The 16,129-nt window shown below is 41.8% G+C and overlaps 1 long non-coding RNA gene across 1 annotated transcript in view; it reads right to left on the bottom strand.

Annotated features, from left to right (window-relative positions):
• LOC102440648 overlaps positions 1-16,129 on the bottom strand; it is a 39,965-nt gene continuing 23,836 nt past the window's right edge. Inside the window, exon 3 of the long non-coding RNA XR_002826555.1 lies at positions 1-104. This is a non-coding gene — a long non-coding RNA (uncharacterized LOC102440648). The remainder of the gene's footprint in view (positions 105-16,129) is intronic.

The raw sequence follows: 16,129 nt of genomic DNA, 5'->3' as shown, positions 1-16,129 counted from the left end.
CAATGTAGATGCTCATGAACATGTCTATGGAAGATGGCTGCCTTGCCTCTGGTGATGGGCCTGAAGTCTCCTGGGCCAGCAGGACTCACAGTCAGGGAGAAACTCTAGGCATGAAATGGGGAGACCAGAGACAAACAAAAACCCATGAGGACAAATTGAAACCCACATCCATCTCACACCACCTCTGTCTTAGTCTGGTCAGGCTGCTGTAACAAAACACCATAGGCTGAGTGGCTTAAGAGCAACAGAAATTCATTTCTCACAGTTCTGGAAGTTGAGAAGTCCATAGTGAAGGTGCTGGCAGATTCAGTGTTTTGTGAGAGCCTGCCCCCTGGTTCACAGATGTCGTCTTCTCTCTGTAACCGCACATGGTGGAAGGGATGAGGAAAATTCTCTGGGGTCTCTTTTATACCAATCACCTTCCAAAGGCCTCACCTCTAAATACCATCATGTTGGGGTTTAGGTTTCAATATGTGAATTTGAAGTGTGACCCACATTCAGCCTATAGCAACCTCCAACCTGGATGAGGTGTGAAATGTGCTGAGGAAGCTGGTGCCCTTCACCATGGGGATCACTTGTGTCTGACCCAGGACTGAGAAGCTGAAGGAGATCAGCAGCAGAAGCAGAAGTTGCAGGCTGGCTGCCAACAGGTGAGCAGCAGACCAGTGACAATGTGTATGAGTGCGGCACACCTGGTGCCTTACACTAACTTTCAGAGCCGCTGCTTCCCTTTCCTTGGGCCTTCCAAATATCACAGTGTTCCTCATGGCCAACACTAAACCAGAACCACACACAAAAGGGGATTCGAAGAGTCATGGCTTCAGCTTGGTTAAGCTGACATAGTACAAAACGACCCACTGTCTTACTAGTCTCCAAGTTCCATGATGGCAGAGAACATACTCGCTTTGTGTCCAACACCTAGAATAGTTTTCAACACAGAATAAGTCCTGAATAAGTTGTGATTCAAAGGATGAATATTTTAATGGACAAATTCTATTTTTGTCTAGGAGCAAAATGAATTTGTTCATTAAAAACAATCATTCTTTGAATTACAACTCATTTAGGATTTCATTGCAAACTATAATTGTAAAATTGACAGACTTTGAATATGATGTTATTTTAGCAGAGCATTTAATAAATTTAACCACTATTGATAGCCTAATAATTGGTGCAAACAAATTTGCAACTACCAGCAATTATTTTTGGATATATAGTAAGCAAAATTAATTAATTTTAAAATGACACTAAAGGCAAAGGTACTATGCCTTTTCTTAATTATGATATGTACTAGAGGCCCGGTGCACAAAAATTTGTTCACTCGGGGGGGGGGGGGTGCACAAAAATTTGTTCACTCAGCCCAGCCTATGCCCTCTTGCAGTCTGGGACACCTCAGAGGATGTCCACCTGCTGGCTTAGGCCCACTCCCTGGGGGATTGGGCCCAGGCTGGCAGTCAGACATCCCTCTGGTAGCCCAGCAGCCCTCGGGGGATGTCCACTTGACAGTGGAGAGCAGACCTAAGCTGCAGTCAGACATCCTTAGCGCTGCTGAGGAAGTGGGAGAGGTCTCACCACCACCACTGTACTGGCAGCCATCAGCCTGGCTTGTGGCTGAGCAGAGCTCCCCCTGTGGGAGCGCACTGACCACCAGGGGACAGCTCCTGCATTGAGCGTCTGCCACCTGGTGGTCAGTGTGTGTCATAGTGACCAGTCATTCCCAGTCATTCTGCTGTTAGGGTCAGTTTGCATATTACCCTCTTATTATATAGGATAGAGGCCTGGTGCATGGGTGGGGGCCAGCTGGTTTGCCCTGAAGGGTGTCCCAGATCAGGGTGGGGGTCCTGCTGGGGTGCCTGGCCAGCCTGGGTGAGGGGCTGATGGGTGTTTGCAGGCTGGTCACACCCCCTTCAGGGTGGGGGTCCCCACTGGGGTGCCTGGCCAGCCTGGGTGAGGGGCTGAGGGCCGTTTTCAGGCTGGCCAAGCCCCCCTGGTGATGGAAGTTCCCAGCCTCTCCTTTTTTTCTTTTTATCTTTTATTCTGGGATTTATTTACCTTCTATAATTGAAACTTTGTTGCTTTGAGTGGAGCTCAGAGCCGCTGCGGCAGCAGGAAGCTTAGCTTCCTCCATCATTGGGGCAACCAAGCCTCCTGCTCGCTCCAGCTCCGTGGCTGCCGGCCGCCATCTTGGTTGGGTTAATTTGCATATAGTCGCTCTGATTGGCTGGTGGGCATGGCTTAAGGCATAGCGAAGGTACAGTCAATTTGCATGTTTGTCTTTTGTTAGTGTAGATACTATTAAGAAATCAGAACAAAAATGCTTTGGCAATTCCCTAGAACCTTTTAAAGATGTAATTGATAGCAAAGAACGAGATGACCTTCAGTCAACAAACACTGTTTGGAACAAGCCTAAACTTCACGATTGTTCTTGAAAATTAGGAACCTTTGGTGGGAAAGAGGATCAGAGAACAGAAAGTGAAACTGTCTACTCCTGTTCACACAACAGCTGGGACTGTCCAAGGGTCTGGGATCTGGAGGTCCCCACCCAGAGCTGGCCTTCAGGACGCTTTATTTTTGGTCTTGAAGAGTCAATATTTGACAACTCTTGGGTAACAATCTCTTAATTGTGCTTTGGCTGACAGGATGCATTGAAGCAGTGGTTCTCAACCTTCCTAATGCTGCAACCCTTTAATACAGTTCCTCATGTTGTGGTGACCCCCAACCATAAAATTATTTTCGTTGCTACTTCATAACTGTAATTTTGCTACTGTTAGGAATCGTAATGTAAATATCTGATATGCAGGATGTGTTTTCATTGTTACAAATTGAACATAATTAAAGCATAGTGATTAATCACAAAAACAATATGTAATTATATATGTTTTTCTGATTTTCTTAGGCGACCCCTGTGAAAGGGTTGTTCAAGCCCCAAAGGGGTCACGACCCACAGGTTGAGAACCGCTGCATTAAAGCCTATGAGTGTACAATTTCCCATGGTTGAAAACTGAAGAAAATGACTACTAGGTAGTATGTTTATTGGAGTAACATTTTATTTTAGAAAACACCTCTAAATTTTTATGATGTGCCAGTGGAGTGAATGAGGAGTAAGGGGAATCACATGAAATTTTATACTTCGGCATGTCAGTGCAAGCAGGTGAAGATATTTGGGGGAAAGAGCCTGGTAATGAACAATGAGTTGTTATATCAGCATTAGGCAAGTTTTAAATAGAGACTCTGACACAAAAGGAGCTTTGAAATTGCTATTCATATACTCATTCATTCATTTCACAAATAATTTTAAGTATCTAATATGTACTAAGAATTATTATACCCAGGCAATTCAATTTATAAATATCAATATAAATAGGTACTGAAAGTAATGCTGAAAAAGAAGAGCAAAATGGAGATTAATTCATATAATATGATGCTAGTTATATGCATTCACCATGTGAAAAACTAATCCATAGGTGCTTTTTTATGTTTATCTTCTTCATGTGAATAGCATTTAAATGCTCAGGCATATTATATGTGCACACAAAAATATGTACACATATTTCTATATGTAGAGATATGTAAAACTACATGTAAATCTATTTGAGAACAGACTGGAAGAAAACAGATAACACTTCAAACACCCTGGAAGGGAGGGGTCTGGGATGGGGAGGGAATAACCATGGAGATAGGGTTTAAGGAAGGCTGACCTACATCTGTGGTGTATTATTTCTTAAATCAAAAATAAAGGAAAGAATGAGAGTCAATGAGACAAAATATTAACAATGCTTAATTTAGATGAACTGAATAAAATATTTGCTATATTATTCTTTGCAATTTTTCTCCTTTGACTCTCAAAATTAAGCACAAAAATTTTAAATGTACTTATAAGTTCCTTCTCACACAATGCAAACATGCAGATTCAATGCCCTGAGTACCTTTGGAATTTTCTTGTCTAAAGGTTAGACTAATCCTTTCATTTTTCTCATTAGGTATGGAAAGGAAAATACAAGAGAAACTCCAAAAGCCAAGTTCATTGTGGGACGTCCCTGAGTTCTTTTAGAAAGACCTAATTCCCACGGTGGGGAGTGGAGTAGGAGAGGGCGGGAGAAGAGTTACCTCCAGAGACTTCGCCCTACATTACCCCTCTCCACAGGCACCTCCATCTGGCAGAGCATAGACAGGATGCTCTGCAGAGAGAGCAGAGAGAGTAAATGACAAGTGGAGCAGAGGTGCTGTTCCCTCGAAGCTGAGGCACGATGTCATTGGTAAGGAATATTGCACTCTTTCTGTGTAAGATGCCAAGAAGGTGAAAGGCTCTGGTAAGGCCTGGTGGAAGAGGGGAAGACTGAATTCCACCCCTCCAGAAAGCCTTCTCCTGCTATGCCAGTCATGCCAACTTCAAACGCTAAGCAGCAATAGTACACTACTCCACCTGGCATCCATCACATTTAAAATATATATATATATATATATACACACACACACACACACACACACACACACACATTTACAGAGAGGAAGGGAGAGGGATAGAGAGTTAGAAACATCGATGAGAGAGAAACATCGATCAGCTGCCTCCTGCACACCCTCTTCTGGGGATGTGCCTGCAACCAAGGTGCATGCCCTTGACTGGAATCGAATCTGGGACCCTTGAGTCCGCAGGCTGATGCTCTATCCACTGAGCCAAACTGGGGAGGGAGAGAGAATCTTCCTCTTCTTGTAAAACCATCAAATTTATCTAGGGCCCCACCCTTATGACCTCTTTTAACCAAGGTACATGCCATCGACTGGAATCGAACCTGGGACCCCCCAGTCCGCAGGCCGATGCTCTAGTCCAGTGATGGCGAACCTATGAACTCATTTTTTTTGGTTGATTTTTCTTTGTTAAATGGCATTTAAATATATAAAATAAATATCAAAAATATAAATCTTTGTTTTACTATGGTTGCAAATATCAAAAAATTTCTATATGTGACACGGCACCAGAGTTAAGTTAGGGTTTTTCAAAATGCTGACACGCCGAGCTGAAAAGTTTCTCCATCACTGCTCTAGCACTGAGCCAAACCAGTCAGGGCCATCCATCACATTTTATTATAGATTTATAAAGCCTCTCAGAGGCCAAGAGAAGTTTTTGCCACTTATTATTATTTTTTGAGTCTCCAGCATATTAAAAAATGATGAAACAACAAAATAAACTAAAATAATTATATTATATAAGTGTTTACAGTTAACAATAATGCTTTTAATACAGATTATAACAAAATGTAAGTATGCTAGTGGCACAACTACAAATTGTGGGGAAGCATAGGACGTGGTTGGAAGGTCTGTAAGGAGGAATCTCTGAAAGGTCGGAGGCCTCTGGGGGACCTTGCTGAAGGCAGCAGACCCTACCTTACTGGAATCTTTATGTTTAGACTTCAAAACGTCCCTGCTTAAAGGACACAGGTGCTTTCTCAAGGATGCTTGCCCTACTGATTGTATCTAGAGGTTAACTTTAGTTCAAGCTATTGTGACAATAAAAGCCTAACGAGGCAGGCAATTGGGGCTTTTTTGGCTCCTTCTGCCAACTACCCCCTTAGCTTCTCTTTCACAGAAACGTAGGTCAGAGTAATCATTCATCTGTCGTTCAGGGTCTGCCAGTCAGCCCCAGCAACAAATCACAAAAAAAAAAAATCAACTCATAGTGCATTATGGAAGTCTGTCCCAATAATGGGACAAAAAAGTACAGTTTTATAATGTATGTCTTAGACTTTTAATCCTGTTAGTTTCTCTGTGGCTGTATGTAATATCGCAATAGAAAATAAGGCAAACTGTCTACAGTTGGTTTTTTGTGTGAAAAGGGGATCAGGTCCAAGGGGCCTTCTTTTGCCATCCTTTCCCTCTTTTCTTGTTTTAAGTTCTGCTCATGAGGATCCCCAACCAAGCTGCAGATTACTTGAAAGGAATGGCTGTTTTATAAATTAAGAGGATGAGGGGAACAAGAGTAGGGTCTTGGCTAGTCCAGTGGAGGAATGACATACACTGCAATCAACTGGGTGGAAAGGTCAAGTTCAGAAAGGATGGCAAAGCAGGGAGGGGCAAGAAGATGCTGTAAGCCCACGCAGGTGTGAGGCCCAGAGCAGAGCCTTGTGCCTGGTCTAACCACCTGTGCCTAGAGCCTGTGCTTTGTGCAAGAATGGTGGCGTAAAATATGGATGGACGGGCTGAACTTTAAACCAGCTTCTCTGTGCAACTCACGGGCTGATGACCATGTTTTATTCTCACACTTCACTTCTCCAAAGGCTTTCCTTCTAAGTCTTAACAATAGTCACGTTCACATTGCTTTGAGGAAGTGTTGAAAATGTGCCACTTTTGGGGGAATGTGCTTAAAGACAACAGTGGTTCCTCCTGTGACTCACCCCTGAGAATACATACCCTACCATCAAACTAAGCTTCTATCTTAAGTCTGGGGATGGCAGCCACAGGCATCGGGTACTCAGATTCATACCAGAGGGCCCAGAAGGGAAAAAGGGAAGGAATTGGGAGTTTTGGACAAATAAAGGCAAGATGCCAGAGCAATGGTTCTGTGAATTATGGCATGAGGATCTAGGCCTAGGGCACTAGTAGATGAGGCTTCCCACATCCCTGTAGCTCAAGTCCAACGGTGGTCTGTGTGTGAGGCCTCACATGCAGGTGAAGGATTTCCATAAGGTATACATCTCTATGAAGTCATTCAAACCAGAAAATATATCACTGGGCCTCTTAGAGGTGTCCCATTGGAAAATAAAGTGTTACAAAACATTTAATAAAACTGTAAAATATCAGAAGGTACAGAGACTGTGTCTGAGTAGACGGTTAGAAAACCTGGTCAAAACATATTTATGGCCATTTGTCATTGGAAATATTTTCTTCATCTGGAAACCCTGAGAGCCATTCTGTTATCAAGAGAGAATAGAAGAGAAAGACCTCGGGCATTCCATTCCCAAGAGATAATTCATACAATTTATAACAAAGAGAAGAAAAATGAGAGCATAAAATGTTCTCCAGTCTTGGTCTTTTTCAAGGTCAAGGGAATTGTTGCATGCTTGCTTCTTTGTTATTAGAAATTAGAGAACAGTCTCCTCACAGTGCCCCCGAATGAGAAAGGAAAATTTGCAACTGGATGCCACCACTGTGTTGGGAGGTCCCAAACATCAAGGAAGAGAAGAGAGACTGAGTTTTGTTGCCAACATTTGAATATAATGAATCTCTTTTTGTCAGCCCCCTCGAACTTGAGGAGGTGGGCTGTAGGAGGAAAGTAGGAGAAAAAGAATAGGGGGAAGCCCGTGTAGGGATCTAGAAGGAAGTTCCCCTTCAAAGGGGAAGCCAGTGTGGATTAGACCTGATTATAATTTAATATCAATTTAACAAAAGAATAGAGCAACTTTGATAACACAAAACAAATTATAAAAGCAAACTACTTAATTTAGACCTTGGTAAGAAGTTGGTCTCCCTTGACCTTTGACTAAAAAGTCCTCAAAAACACGGCAGCCCCAACTTTTGCAGGGAAAGTTGCTCTATAGTCAACTGTCAGTTGCTAGTTGCAAGTTTAACAGAAAATCCCCTGGAAGTCTGAAGTTTCTCCCTCGTGTCATAATTTTGGGTTGTTATTGTCCATCCCCAATTCCATTCCAAATAATCAGTGTAAGAGGATTGGGGCTATTTCTATTCATTAAGCATTCATTCCTAATTTAAAACACACACACAACAATCTCGTAAACAAAAAACTAAAGCCAGTAAAATCCAATGATAGTAAAAGGCTTAACCCTTTTTTACTAAGATAATTGTTTCTTTTAATAGGAAAACTACCTCAAAGAGCTTTGTTTAAAAAAATTTGTAAGCTCACCCAATCTTTTATCAACTCACACATTTGTTTCTATGAAGCCATTGAGAGCTCGTGTTATTTTGAAAGCATTAAGTTCCAAAAATTCTTGTGGAAACTCTTCTGTTCCACTCTCCCTCCAACGTGACCATGGACAGAAAGAAAGTAGGTGTGATAAAATATTAATGCATTGCGGGAATTTAAATTCAAGGGGGATGCCAGCGGAAAGAGACTGCAGAAATCAATTAGATCAGTGCTCTCAAATCTAGTTGCACAATGGAATCACTTATTAAATGTTACTCCAGCCTTTATTCAACTCAGCTTTCTCAAAATACATCCTTGCTTATTTCTTCTATTTCAAGTCATCTAAACTGAAATATAATTTAACAAAATATTTCAAAGTCTTAAATATAGTCATTTCCAAAACCTAGCGTTCATTGCAAAGAAAAAAAAAAGTCAGTCACCTCAGTTTGCATCTCTGTCTTTCCTTTATGAATTTCTGTTCCTTTGTCAAAAGAGCCATGACTTTGGGTATCCTATTAGAATTCCAATAAATGTTTCATGATTTTTTTTCTAGTTCGGTATCACATCACTTTTGAAGGTATGCATTATCTTCTGAGTCTTTATGAAGGAAAAATCTTTATTGTCAGAGGCTGCAAAGTGGGATCACAATAGTACCCACTTCACAGTATTATGTAAGTTAAATGAATTTGTATGTGAAAGGCTGAGGTTGACTAGCTGGTTGGACGATTTCTATCACTTTGCTCCATATTTGAAGTCCAAGTTCTTGATTGTCTGTGAGGCTGGTGTGATGTAGCTAAAAATCCGTTCCCCACGTTTCCTTGCTGTAGAAAATAATCATGGGCAAGTCAGGTTCTGAGCGTGTGCTGCTGCTGGGAGACCTGGTGCAGACCTGTGTGCTGCTGCTGGGAGACCTGGTGGAGGGGGAGAAGGCCACAAAAGCTATGGCTTTAAGAGGAGACATTTCCTTGGTTTTGCTGGAAGATGCTAACATCAAAGGCAGGGAACAACTAATTGTTGCTGGAGCAGTTACCCTAGTGTTGGGGCGGGGGAGGTGGGTGAGGGGTGAGGGGGAGGGAGGGGAGCTCAGGGGAAGGGGGGGAGGGGCTGATGTGAAAATCATCCGGGCAGAAAGGAATCGATGAATTGTGCGTTTTGCTGTCTTCCATAGATGGTCCCAGTTTTTCAGCCCTATTTGCCCTACTTCCTAGGTTCTTTCTAGCACTCTGTTCAGGGCAGGTTTGTCTCATCACAGAGGGCCCAGAAAGTTCTATTGCTCCTTTCATCTCTCCCAAGCCAGCCCCTTTTAGCTTAATTCACTTAGCATGGGTTGGAATTTCTCAAAAGAAACTTGAATTGGCAACTAGAAGAAAATAAAACTAATAAAACAAAAGCACTCAGAATGAACTAGTTTATAGAGTTTAAGATTTCCCCTCCCTTCTTACTTTCTTTCTTCCTTTCCTTCCCTTACTTTTTTTCCTTTTTACTTTTTGTTTAATAAACGTGTTGAGTACTACTGTGCTAGTCAGTGGGAAGTCAAGGATGAGTAAGAAAGAGTTTGACTTACTTCCCCTATATAGCTCCAGCTGAGCCGAGCAGTGGCTTGATGCTATAGCTCATAGCACAGCAAACCCTGGAGCCACTTTCCAGCTTTAATCCTCAGTATGCCACGTGTCTTTCCAGCTCATTTAAATCGAAACCCTTCTTTGGGGTTCTCAGGTCCATTTCACCTCGCTTATTTTTCTGACATAGCCGCTCAGCAATGTACTTGCATTACTCTAAACTGCCACCAGGTGGTGCCTAATGCTGGATCCCACAGTTTATATATACTATTTTAAATAAATTTATGGTGAAGTCAATTCTGCTGGCACTACACAACATGTACCCTTAAAAGAGAATGTAAAGTGTTCAGCCATTCATTAGCCACTAGATTTTACATAATCACAAAAACATTTGTATCCTGCTTTATCATTTACAAGGTGTGCTCACATTAATTACTTTTCTCCCCACATTACTTACTTTTTAAAAAATGTTTCCAATAGCTCCTTGAAGTCAGTACAGTAGGAGTTTTATTTGCCACACTTTATAGATGACATAAAGATTAAGTTATTTGTCCAAGGTCACACAACTATCACTATACAGGGGAAGAAAGTCAAGCCTCTAACTTATCCTAAACAGTAGGATAGGGATGTAAGGTCTAGTCCTCTGATATTATATTCAAGAAACTTGTTTTAACCTGTGCTATGATGACCCGGATAGAGAAAAACACCAGGGTCAGGTCCCATAGACATTGAATTAAAGCCCCAGCATTATGCTTCTCTACTCAATTATCATCCTCCTTATTGCATTTATCACCATCCTGCTGAAGTTATGTTCTGGGGAGAACATTCACATTTCCATGCATTCTATGGCTGAGACCCACATAGCATTCACCTATCTACTTTGCAGTTTTATATAAAGTGTTAATTGCCACTGTAACCTCCAGTTTCTCTCTGAGAGAGGTTCAATGCTCTTTCTTTTTTGTCTTATTTTGTATGAGGGACTGCTCCCCCTTGTTTTATTTCCTTGAACAATAGGATCCTGAAACGTGCACACATATAAAATATGTTAACACATAATTGTTTTTTCCTCAATAAAATATATTTCCCTAGTAACCAAGTTGCTACGTTTTCTTAGGGAGCTTAGCTATTGTCACTGAATGCTCAAATCTATCTTTTCTTTAAAAAAAAAAAGGAATACATTTTTTTTCCCTTATGGGCAATTTTAGAGTGATTTTTAAATGATTTTAAAAAGTAGTTAACATGTGATTTCCTTATGACCATCCACTCATGGACTAACTCATGGCAAGTCAGTGAGGTTATAAGTGTATTTAGAAAAAAAAATAGTAGACATAGCAATTTATGCCTATTGAGCACTCACTGGTAACAGACGTTCTCTTAACCGTTTTAAATTTCTTACAGCTCATTTCATTTTTACAAGAACTTTCTACAGTAGATGCTTTTATATCTGCATTTTCTAGGTAAAAAAAAAACAAAGCTTAGATAATTTAAGGAGCCCAAGACCAGTGTAAGCAATGGAGCTGGGATTTAAACCTGGATCTGCCGGAACTCAGTTCTAGGCTCACCTGAATTTTTGCTCATCTTCAGGCTTCCTAGGCTTGAGGATAAGCCAACCCAATTCCTTCTCTTCTAGCTAATTAATAGCATCTCTAGCAGAGTCCTTTTTTTTTCCCCCAATCATCACCATTTCACCTCTGGATGCTACTGTAGTGCATGGAAAATGTGTGTAAGACAATTCAGGGGAAGTGGGATCTAATGGATTCATGCTGATGACTTCCTTTGTAACCCTGGGATTTCAGGAGGGCTTTAGGATAGGGCTCTTTGATATCAAGAATTATCCTTCATATTCCCACTAGAGGCCTGATGCATGAAATTCGTGCAAGGGACTCAGCCTCACAGCTTTGTCCAGAAGGAGGTCCAGAAGGTCATTCAGCTATCCAGTCTAATTAGCATATTATGCTGTTATTATTATAGATAATTTTAGGATGTGGGTGAGAAAGACATCTCATGAAAGAAACCCTAGGCCCATTCGCTGTTACTTCCCATTCCCCCTGACTAGCCTAAAAAAGAAAAGAGGAGCTATCAGGGTATAGTGCATCTCAGAGCCTCAGGAAGGGCAGGAGACACAGGGCCGTGGGAGTCTGAGCATAAGAAACACATAGATTGTCTTTATGGTGATGCCAACTGATGCTTAGCACTCACAGCTTCTTCCCTGTGTCTCTGTTCAGGTATCAAATTCCAGAGCAGGAAACTCAAATAGGTCTCGATTGGTCTCTGTGTATGTCCCCTCTAATGGTGACCATGAGGAGACCTCTGGTCAGGGGTGCCAGACAAAAAACAAAACAAAACAAAACAAAAAACCCTGAACCACTTGTTCAATGGCTATTAGGCGTATTGTGGTGGCCCCGTAATAAGGTATGTAAGGGTTGAATCACTATGTTGTGCACCTGAAACTAATACAATAGTGTATGTTAACTATATGTTAATAAAAGACAACAACAAAAATCCAGACGTCCAACACATTGTTTGTCTGGGGGAGGCAGTTTCATCAGATACCACACTGGTCAAGGAGCAAATGGGAGGTGAGAGAGTACCGACAATAGAAGTCTTACCCTTTCAACAAGTCTGTGCAAAGGGAACAAGAAGTAAACTGACAGTGTGTGGGATGTGGGAGAAAGGACCTTTTGTGTGTTTGTTTGTCTTTAAGATATGGTGCCCTTGAATATGTTTGCGGGCTGAGAGACTTGGGAAATGAAAGTAAAGGTCACTAGTTGACCAAGTCACAGAAGAATGTAGGTGGGACTGGGGTTAGGACTATAGGAGGAAAGTTAGCTTTGAAAGTAGGAGGCACACTTTTCTAAACAGAGGAAGGTTTGTAGGGTAAGGGAAAAGGAAGGACTTTCAGACCGATGTCTATTTATTTCTCAAATATGAGACAAAGTGAGCTGCAGCTTGAGGGAGTCTGGGGAGTGAGGCTGTGAGGTGGGTGGTGAATATGACACCTACTGCACTACCCAGTTCACCAAAAGCAGCAAAGTCAAGCTTGAAACCACACATCGCTGATTTTTCTATTTTCCTCCCATTGCCTGATTTTTCTTGTAGGGCGTGGGCATTTTAATGCTTGTTGGTCTTTCTCCCAAAGAGGAAATCAAATGTCATAGATCACACCTTAAAATTTCTGCTCAAGCTTTGTTGGGGGTGGAGGATGGGTGGGGATAAGAATAGGCTGATAGATTATCATTGGACTTCCATTATCCATGCTTCTCCATCATAATCCCTAATGCATGGATTTGGGTTTTTCTTACTACTCTCTAGAACTTGAAGCCCTGTGTTCAGGGGATCAAACAAGTCTGGTTCATGATGCTCTCAGGTATAACTTTATCTATCATGCAAGGTGCACCAGGTTGGCTATTGGGCAAACTACTTATTCTCTCAGATCCTATTTCTTCATAAATAAAAGAGAAGTTTGAAGATTAAACTAAATATGTGGATGAAAGCATTAAATAGTAAGCTTGGTACATGTTAGGTGTGCAACTAGTGTTAGAAAAGTGGATTATGATACCTAGTTTGTTTAAAAGCTGAAGATGGGGTCACTCTTAGAATCATCTAAAAGATACTTGTGACATTCCTCTGTGGTTATCATGTAATACAAATTCAGAGTAGAAAGGAATTAGCCTCTTTATCAGAAAGAAACGAACAGGAGCAACAACAAAAATCACAAATAACAAATAAACTGAGGAAGAGAGTGAAGAAATAAAATGGAGTCACTGCAGTCAGTTACTAAATTACTAAAATTAAGTAGGTTGAGGCATGAGGAAATGATTCTATTCTTGTTTTAACTAGCCTTAAAACAGGAGTAGAGAGAACATAATCTTTTAAACTTTCCAGTCCTGTGTCAATGCCTGGATATACATCTATTAGTTTTGTTTCAATACCCGGACATACACCAAACCTCCAGCTAATCCTCTGTCCACGAAAGGACTACATATCCGGATCACCGGACATCCACCTAATGTCCATGATCCACATGAATGTGATAGTATAAAACATAGTATAAAACAGGAAGTCATTCAGAGCTTCTGGTACCCACCATCCAGACCCCCTGGCATCTGACTGATAACCATCCTGAACCAATCCCAGGGCTAACACGGCAGGACTGATTATTCTCAAGGATGTACCTTTTACTATAAGAACTCTTAACTTTTCTTTCTTCTTTGTAACATTTCTGGGTTTTTAATTTGGCCGTGTTTCCCCTTTGAAAACTCTAAGACCTTTAAGCAAATCTTTGACATTTATTTCTAGCAAAACCTCCAGACTCTGAGTTTGTTCAACAAAACAAAAAACCTACAGGTTCCTGACAATTCATAAAAATGGGTCTGTTCTCCTAAAGATGAAGACTGGGATTCAAACTGACAAACCAATGAAAGTAAATACAAAAAAATATGCAACCCCCTCCCTGCCCCCCTCACACACACACACACACACACACACACTGAATACCACTTTGATTACATAAAACAACTGTCAACAAATCCTCCGGACTCTTCAATGCCATTCCTGTCCTTTCCAATGACTCCCACCAAACTCAGCTCCAGTGAACTTGGCTTCCTCGCCCTGCACTTGTTTTCCCAGTTCTGCTTTCTCACTCATGCCATCTCTCTACATGTCCTTCTTCCATCCCTATGCACAACCCTACCAATGTTTTCATCCTTCAAGAATTGATTGGCTCTCTCCTCCTGTGTAAAGCCTTCCATAACCATACCTCCTCAGTGATCACTCTCTGCTCCCAATCCTATGGTACTTGCCTTCTATACCAGGGAGGACTAATTTGGCAGCTAGATAGGCATTTGTCATTCTTGCAGGCAGCTCAGCCTCTGAACCCTTTTCCTATGTTTGGAGAAAACAGGGCCTGCCTCCCACTATAGGAACTAAAGATGCTTATAGTCTTTCCAAGCCTCTCTTTCAGCCAAGACAAGGACACGTGACACAGGCTGAGCCAATCAAATGTACTCGCTGCACTTTGAAGTAGCAGCCAGTGGAGTGCAGAAACGGTTCCCATGCAGTCCTCAAGCAGGAGAGGGCGATGCCTGTGAAGCCAGCTTCAATCTATTTCCCAGGTCAGCAGTGGAAGCGATTCTAGCAGCGGTGGCAGCTGCACCCACCCTTGTGTCTGTGCCCTGTGGTGGCAGTGGTGGGGTCTTCACCAAACCAGCACCACGGCATGACTGAGGGCATTATTCATGGCTAACCATCTCTAAGCCTGACTTTCCAGCTTTGTTGGGGTTTAGGCCCAAGAGAGGAGATTTCAGCATAGAATAAAACAGTAAATAGCTTAAAATGGAATGAAAGGCTTCTCTGAGAATTGCTCACTGCTTGTCATTCTTCTTAGAAATCTTGCCATGAGCCATGTTCATAGGCCTTCTTTCTCCTTAGTTCTCTGTCCACAGAGGGATTTGACATTACATTTTTGGATATTGCAATGTTTAGGGGGGAATGCTGAAATTTGGGAGGGGGGGGCAGAGATGCTAAAATAGTCCCATCCAATGAAGAACTGTCTGGCATCTCATGCCACTTTCAAGTGTCCCCTGGCGTTTATGTAGGAAAAAATAAACCCTGTTTATAGTTATCTGCACCTAAAATATGACTCTGTTTCATATATAAAAACAAAACATTTGGGGCTTTTTGAGGGAAAGATTGCATTGGGTTTGGAACTTCCCCAGGAGTAGTTCACTGTGTAGGGACGTCCCATCAGGGATGACAACGGTGCTCAATGCCACAGACAAAAGTCCAGAATGCAGCTATTGCTGCTGCATTTGCCAGGTCCTATGATTGGCACAGCATCTGACTCCCTCATTATGCATTCTAGTGTCCTCACGCCAAGCATCTGCATATGGAATACATGTTTTTGTGTATTTCACAAATTACTTCCTTTTTATTTCTCCTTTATCCCACAGTAAGGGAAGTACTAGTATATTAAATTTTTAGAAAAGATTAATTGAATTTCATTTCAGGACAGTCAAGTTGGCTGTCTAAATTACTTATCATTATAATGGGGTGTTTGATGTAATAGAGTTGCAAGCCATGACCCTAAAGTCCTCTTTTATTTTCCCACAATCTCTGGCTTATTCCCTCCCACCTGTTCGGTAGAGAATTTAGACTGCTTTTCAGATTTTAAAAAACATATTGTTTTCCTGTTATAAACATAAACACCTTTAAAAAATGGCTCTATTCTTGCTAAGCTACACCCATACAGCTTGGGCTGATCCTGCCTGGAGATCTCGTGGTCCATTTCAAATGCTGATACAAGGGGGTGGGATGAGCTGTAAAATGAGCAGGCTCCTAGGAGCTCAGCTCTGTGGAAACTTCACTGGGTACAAAGGACATATAGAGACCCAACCCACACTCTACTCTCAATGTCCACATGAGGGAACAAACCTTCGCTTCAACCCTGGATGCTTAAAAGAATTTGAATATAAATTAGCATGGGACTTGAAAAGAGAAAAGAATTACGTTATGTCTTATTTTTGTGTTACCAACCATCAAATTTCCCTGGTGAATTTCTGAGCAGAATGGGCTACTTAGTCACCTCATGGCAAGGCCACAGAGAGACTCCTCAGGACAAGGTGTCCCCAGCTGGATTTCAAAGGAAGCCCTGCTCCAGCCAGCAGTGCCCAGAGGTGTCTCACCTGGTTCAGGCCTCCTCCTGAATGACAATAACTCA

The sequence above is a fragment of the Myotis lucifugus genome, unplaced genomic scaffold, assembly GCF_000147115.1.
Source record: "Myotis lucifugus unplaced genomic scaffold, Myoluc2.0 scaffold_5, whole genome shotgun sequence".
In the NCBI taxonomy this organism is placed as follows: domain Eukaryota; kingdom Metazoa; phylum Chordata; class Mammalia; order Chiroptera; family Vespertilionidae; genus Myotis; species Myotis lucifugus.
Note: the sequence above shows the minus strand (reverse complement) of the source record. Positions and strands in the feature narration are given on the sequence as shown.